This window comes from Sinohyriopsis cumingii, chromosome 14 (genome assembly GCF_028554795.1).
Source record: "Sinohyriopsis cumingii isolate HCF-2022 chromosome 14, ASM2855479v2, whole genome shotgun sequence".
Lineage (NCBI taxonomy): Eukaryota > Metazoa > Mollusca > Bivalvia > Unionida > Unionidae > Sinohyriopsis > Sinohyriopsis cumingii.
This window is the reverse complement of record NC_142974.1, coordinates 44878112-44886294: the sequence shown is the minus strand read 5'-3', so window position 1 is coordinate 44886294 and position 8183 is coordinate 44878112. Positions and strand designations below refer to the sequence as shown.

General features: G+C 30.8%; 1 long non-coding RNA gene across 2 annotated transcripts; it reads right to left on the bottom strand.

Moving 5' to 3' along the window:
- Positions 1–942: 942 nt before the first annotated feature.
- LOC149783680 (uncharacterized) lies at positions 943–6718 on the bottom strand. 2 transcript variants are annotated; one of them, XR_016414052.1, is made up of 4 exons: positions 6629–6718; positions 4488–4611; positions 3689–3742; positions 943–1158 (listed from the first exon to the last, which is right to left on the bottom strand). It is a non-coding gene; the product is annotated as an uncharacterized LOC149783680 (long non-coding RNA). The 2 variants fall into 2 exon arrangements; XR_016414051.1 differs by lacking the exon at positions 3689–3742 and having other exon boundaries at positions 6629–6712.
- Between the last annotated feature and the right edge of the window lie 1465 nt (positions 6719–8183).

The window sequence follows — 8183 nt, the reverse complement described above, 5'->3', positions numbered from 1 at the left end:
ATACATACATACATACATACATGCATGTTTGCATGCATACATACATATATGCATGCACGCACGCACACACACATACATACATACACACATACATACATACATACATACATACATACATACATACATACATACATACAAATATACTGGTTTGAAAAAGAACCTTTTTCTTAATTAAATGATTGTTTGGTTACCACGTTTTACTCTATATATTTTATCTTTTGTACCTATTTTACACATTATGCTTAATTGAAGAGGGGCGGGCAGCTGTGCCAGTTAAAAGTTTCTTTTAAGCACAGATATCACACAACAATGTACAGTAAATAGGAAAATCTTTTAGACGTAAAATATGCATAACCTGACATGATTCCTCCATCTATAGCTCCACCCCTGATCACAACGATACCTGTGGACCATGTATTATACTGTAGCTACTGTATTATCAGAATGAAGAAGTAATTGTTCGCAAATGGACTTCTTTTCTCCAAATGAAGTTTTAAAAATAAAAGATTTCATATTGAAAACAATATGTGATATGCTAATTTTGAACAGGGTAAACAAATCAATCTTAATTTCAAAGACTAATAAGGCATTTAAGAAAATAAAAAAGTGTTCCTTTGCTCCTATCACTGTCAAGCGCGTGTAGCAATATTGAACTAATGGAAACACAAGGTGTAATGAACTGCAATTTTTAGAAGGCCACGAAACATTATATATTTTCACGTGGTATGTTGAAATGTGTTCAGAAGTTGAATGTTTTTCTGATGTAATTTGCATCGGTCATTCATCTGGAAAACGATAGTGCTATGTGAACCTTTGAAATATTACTATAAAGTCGCATAAGGCTCCTATAAAATTACAAGACATATCTTCCCCACTTAGTTATGTGGTCCTAATCTAATCATTTTTGGCGGAGAGGAAAGGACATAAAAAGAGACATTGTCATATATCAATTTAATCAATGATGAACATTAATTCTTTGCATAATTATGTTGCTAATTATATGCAGGCACTTCATCCAAGAATCTTCGTGAAAGATGGCTAGCAGAATAATGACTGATATACGCCATCTTCAATTCCTTTATTGAACAGCTCAAATGATACAACAGTTTCATCCCGGTAAAAGACTCTTTTCATAAGCAATCCATTCGTTTTTAAATTCTGAAATACAAATTAAGATTATATCCTAGTTTATAAACATTAGTGTATACAATCTTTAACCCTAATATTTCATATTTCGTTGAAATAGGTCCGAGCGAAGTCGTAAAGAAAATAAATGGCAAGTGGATAATGCACGCGCTTAGTACAAAACATAAAACAATTACAGCTCGTACAACTCATAAGTAAGAATGCTATTTTCATCTGTACTAGTGAATGTTTACATGAGCTTCCTAAACTGTAGTTAAGAGTACCACCTTTTGCGTTAGCATACAGAGCAACAGTAGTAATTCCTTACATGCTCAAAGAGAGTATTCTGAGTACATGTTATTTAATCCTTAATATTTTTCATGGAGCTATGAAAAAATCTAACTCTCCAAAGAGAACTGAGCAGATATGGGTGCCGTAAAGGGCCACATATAAGTAAAAGATGTTACTTTTAATAGACAATTAAAATTTTAAAAAAACAAAACCATGTTAAGTAGAAATTTGAATTTCTTTGATTGTAAACTAGATGAACTAGACGATTTGCTTTTCACCTGGGGCTTGTTAATGGTAATATAACCTGCAGTATTGTATCCAAAGATAGACTCCTAAGTGACAATCTTGGAGGGTTACATGTACACATACCACTCTTTAGTACATATATCGAATGATAGGTGTCACTCTTTATGCTCAGTCCAACAGTCTTGATCTCATGATATAATTTAATCTAAGTTTGGAAACTTCATTGACCTCCAGACCATGGGCATATAATAGGTGAATAATAACAGAACGAACTATAATAATTATTAGGCAGGATTTTTTTTCATATGATTCTAAAAGACATAAAATTCAAATCATAAAATCGATTGGTCTTGAAGGAGAAATGATCTAATCACAACTTTTAGATTCCAACTCGGGTCACATTTCCCCTTATCACAGCATTTAAAGCATTATCCGTTGCATAAATAAATAGCAGCATTCCTCTAAAAACTTCACTACCATTCAGTCTTCGATCCACTTCTTAACAGGTCGATATTGATGGCTGAGGCACGTTTCTTAACAGAGTTTATGACATATCATTCTGCTATCGTTTATAGATATGTTTTTTTTTTTCTCAAAGTGTCCAGTAGGAAAAGGATACTGGAAAGTTTGTTCTTAACTATTGATGTATATTAATAACGTTCACGTCATCAAAACGTGTGTAGCTGACATTATAAATGAATATTAAATAGGGAGAAATAAAGAGGACTCTCGTCATGTTTCACTTTCCTATAATGATCAAATGTTTGTTTTTTGATATTTCGAAAATGAAATAAGAGATATGATATTAGAGATTATTATATTAGTAAAACAAAAGGGAAACGAAATAAATTAAAGACAATTGAACATGAAATATTAGAATTTCACAGGGGATTGTCGGATAACATGTATTGGGAAGCTCTTAAATATTTAGAAGAAGAAAAAACAAAATTTAGGAAATTATGTTAGAAGATGGGATATATCATATAGGAATTTATCCGACCAAATAGATATCTTAGAAGCGTAAAATAAGTTATATTTGGAATTATACAAAAGTAGAATTGCTCAGCTAGATGTCAACGATATTCAAGCTATATTTTTAATCACAAGAGGAAAGAAAATATTGCATTTGTATTCTTATTAATAAATGTGCTTTTAGCCAAAACAATGTTGAAAGCATGTTCTGTATTGCTTACGAGGAGATACTATCTAAAGCAGGTACAATGAACCGACCAGATATATGGTATATTACTTAGGTTTCCAGTGTGTTGTTTCTTATGATGTCATTATTCATTGCTAGAAAGTAAAGTTGTATAAAATAAAAGACATTTAGATGAGATTAATGTCATCTTTTACAGAAGCTGCAACAGTTGGATTTTGATATTTCAATATGTAAATATAATGAGCTTTCAGTTTGGGACAATACTTTCCCACGTGCATCCAATCAAAACCTGTTTTCGCTTGTAATGTTTGACAATCGTACTTGTAGTACAAATTGGATAGACGACTCACGAAAATGCCCTTTCCAAGAATGAGAACAGATAAATATAACTATTTGAAACACGCATTTTAAAAGTGATATCCATTTCTGATTTGTTCCTTGTCAACGATGAACATAGAACTTATCAAGATTTATTGACGTGTATATATTGTAAGAGCAGAATACATTGACACTACTGTTAAGTGTCTTCTTTGGAAACACGTTCATAATGCAAGTGTACTTTTCAAACCCTTTATAAACGCAATAAGCAAACATCCGTTATAACTCAGGAATATAAGTAGAAAAGTACATTTGATTTAATGGCAGCTAAACGGAGGAGAACATAGTATTAGAATGATTCTCTGAAGCAAATATATTAGTATTATTATTATCATTATTATATATATATATATATATATATATATATATATATATATATATATATATATATATATATATATATATATATATATCTGTGTGTGTGTTTTCTTCATTTATGCATCTTTTTTCTTATTAATTTTTAACAACTATTAGCAATTATTTAAATACCTTCATAAGAATACTTCCCGTCACCGTCACTGTCGAATTGGCTCGGTAGAGAATCTACTTTGTCAACGATAAAAAAGAGCTTAAATAAGAAATTTACAAATCATAGATCATTGTAAAATGCGCAAATTCAAGCGCTCAAGCTCTTTGCTAGTACATATCTGCAACACATGTTCGTTTTATAATGTCCAATACCTGCATACAATGACAAGTAATTGAGAGATAGAAAGACACATTAATTTAATTACACATACAATTTCAATTCCATTGCTGAAAATAGAAATGATGCATCGAGTTACAAACCTTTAAAATCCGTCTATGTAACTTATGCATGCTATAGATATAGACTATATGTGTATGTCAGCCTGCCCATGCACTTCTATATATTATAATTAAAACCGTTCAAAAGAATAAGGCGGCACAATGAACCATAAACTGTTGGCTTCAGCATTTCAAAGATAAAGCCAGATTGTACAGTCCACAATATATCACAATGGCATACTTGCGAATCCAAAATGTACTTTAGATTATTGTCCTCAAAATATACATTATTTGCTTCTTAATGCGTGGGTTAGATAATAGCAATCTGGTTCTTAAAGAGAACTTGACTGAAATCAGCAGAAAATGTGCATAGGCGGTCTCACGCTAGTAAAATGAAAGAATCCTATTGCAGTGGTTTTATTAAGAATGTTTTCGATCTGACAAAATGAAAAACGTGCTAGACACAATAGTTCCATCATGCCAGGTATGGCATGGATTAACCTTATCATATTGAAGATGATATAAAAAGATGTATACGTACTTGTACTCTTTCAAATCAATCCAACCGTCCTTGTTTTGATCGAAGATTTTGAATGTATCATTCATTTGTTCTTCATTAAATGACTTAATTGGCGATACAGACCTTGAATCTGTGACTTGATACTCTATAAAGAAAACGTGGATTTTCGAATTTTTATAAAAGTGGCCAAAATAAAAAGGGATTGATTTCAATGTTATAATTAGTGTTGAACTGTACAAACACACACATATCAATATATATATATATATATATATATATATATATATATATATATATATATATATATATATATATATATATATATATATATATATATATATATATATATATATATATATATTCTAGATAGGCCCCTAGTTGAAGTTTTGAATGGTCAATTTTAATGGTAACAATTTTCAAATCTCTGGTCTTTAGAAAAGGATAAAAAAATATGAAAAATATCGTGCTGATCAGTGTAGATTATACGAAAATTTGAATTTTACATTATTGGCTTTCAGTGCGATGAGCCTTATATATGTCTACCATTATAATATAATACGTCCTCAAATTAATTTTTGAGACAGACGATGAATTGAAATGACACTTTTAGTGCAATGAATGACTGAAAAAATGATTTTGTAAAAACAACTAAATTCTTAATTTTTCATAAGTGTCAGTGCCATATTTATGATCAATGCCCACATTTGGCTTGGTCGTACAATATCATTTGTCATTTTAATCTTTGTAATAACAGTGTCTTACGAATTATTAAATTTGCTCCTGCAAGCATATGTAATTGGCAGATTAAATCTTGAAAGATCAAATATTTCTCAAAATACCTAGCTTTGATATTTCATTTCTCATCCCATATAAATAAGGCATAACCAGAATATATTAATTAACCTCCTGAATTGCTTCAACGTCTTGTTCATTTTCAAGATCCTTTTTATGATACAATTATTGGCGATACAGACCTTGGATCGAGTTATTGAATATAATAGCAATCGTTTGATTGGTATTATTCAGTCAAATATGACTTATGGAATAAAACGATGCAGAGAAAAACCTCTCATCAAATACATTATTATATAAATATTAGTAAAAGTCAATATACATTATCTGGCTGTTAATCTATGTCGGTAATTTCTTATAAAATCTCCGGTTGCGTGAACTGACATAATCAAGTAATACGTTTGCTAACTTAAATAACATATTAAAGAAATAGATCTTCCCCATCAGTCCAATTTGAAGACTGGCTTAAACTATGAATATAAACCAAATATTTTGGCGACATATTTTATCATGGTCTTTTGGTTATCTATTCAAAAATTGATGGTTTGCCTTGTTAACTGACTTTATTAGTTAGAATGTTACAAATCTACTGTAGCAGATTGTAGGAAATCATCTGTTCCTAGATCGTCCACATATGACTTGGAATGTATGTATTAGCAAAAGTGGAAATACAATCCGTTAAATCAGTTGATATAACAGGGAAAAAGACATTGTATCTAAGGTTCACCAAGTTAAACACATTTTCTTAAGTATATCATGTTTTCTGTAAAAATAAATATCTAAGCTCTACGTAGCAAATGAAAGAATTCAGCCAATATGCATGCTATTTAGTTTTCTATTCAATAAACCAGATTTTAACAGTGTCAAAATCTATTAATACATTGATTTATATAACGAATCAGTAATATATCCACAAACTAGATGGAAGTATAAGCTGTTTTTTCGCGTATCTACATATTCTAATTTCTAAATTGTGTGCTAAATATTGAACTATATGTTTGTTCTGACCTTTCTTGGTTTGAAAACTGCTAAACATAATCTTCATAACAACAGCGAATACAATGGTGCACTAGGGTGATGCCTTGTGGTGATTCGCGACAACCATGTTATAAGCAACCTGTCATCTTTTTTTACACTTCTCAGCGGATTCAAGCATCCTTTTTGACATACAATTTGATTTGCTTTCTTTTCAATTATTAGTATCATAGTTGGTTATTAAAATGTAAGTAATAACACATACACTACATGTATGTGGCACACTTAACTTATGTCTTTTTTAATATATATGTATGTCAGTTGAACAATTGGTCTATAATATATTTTTAAACCTTGTATAAGATTAATCTAAAAACAGTTGGATGAATAAGTACCTTCAGAAGAGACGATCGCAAGTATAGTTACAAGCACCAAAGAGACGACTGAAGCCTTCATCTTGAGAAAGTATGCTCGATTTATATTCGTAGTACTATTAATCGCACTTAAACCCTTACTTATATATCTCTCCAGTTGACCTCATCATGAAAACGGGTCAGAAAATAGTTATGCCACACTTCAGAGTAGTAAGAAAATAATACCGTCTCGACACATTAAACTTTATGCTTCGAAACAACATCGCCACTTATTACTTAATAGTGTCCTGAATGACCTAGACGTTTAACATAGCATAGCCAGACTGTCCACATAAATTATTAGCAGGTAAATACAACTACATCTACTAGAATTATTGCATGAATCAACCTACATGTTACTGTAAACTATTGTTCGATACTAGAAGATGCTAAGTTAATATTTTGATTGTTTGAATTGTAACGCCTCTTCTATTAATATGAGTAAAGGGATCACAGTGAAACATATAGAATCTGAGAATATAAATAACGTTTGAACTCTAGAATTATATTGATTGACAATGTTACTGGTTATCAATGATTTAGCTTTCAATAATTTCAATATCCTTTATGTTGCATTTTCATATTATATTCCGATTTGGCAGTAAACAAAAGAGGAGCAATATTTAGATCTTTTTATTGCAGTTATGCTACCTTCATTATCATTATATTTTATCAAAGAGCACACTCAAATGATTGTGTTCATTTACTGTGTCCAGTTTTGGAAACGTTTCAAAGTTTTTGAAATAATTGTCCTTGACAAGATTGTTTTTTTTATTCTATACTCCTTCGTGACCGTCTTAATAGCGTGAAAAGTTATTATCCACAAATCAGTCAACCAAACACGAAAATCCTCATTTTTTCTTTTATTAAACTGCATATACACTCAAACAAGTGCGGATAATTTGCAAACAACATGTGAGTCACAGTTTAGATTCAGCTTATGTGTCAATTCTTATGCACGCAAGGCTCTCGTGTTTTAGGCTCATATCCTCTAACTTAAAAATTAACCAGGAATCAAAACAACAAATAAAAGAAACTCTCGAGAGGTTTTAGGAAGTTAAATGCAAGTTTAACAGGTGGTAAAGGCCTAAATCTTAAACTAAGGGCAATTTGGAACAAAAGCCTTTCCTATATATATAACATTTCTAACTGGACTGGCTGCTTTAAAGTATTTCATTCGTTATTGTTCCCTTGTTGTCATATAGAACAACATCAACGAGGCAATCACACACCGTCACGTATGCTTCCCGATGAAACCCAAACTTACTTTTCTTACGTCTACAAATCATATATAGAAAACATATATTGTAAATATTAAAAAAAACTGTACAACGAAGAAAGATAAATCAGTTAGAACGTCTTGAATGACCCTTCAAATGCTCGAGTACCTTATTAGCAGATAGGTCTTATTTCTCTGTCACAAATAGTTCAATATTGTGAATTTACAGAAGATACTTGCTGAAAGCCATATGACATAATTCGTATAAGTTTAAAACTGACTAATTTGCATAACTGTCTCTAGCTATTGAAAGTAGTT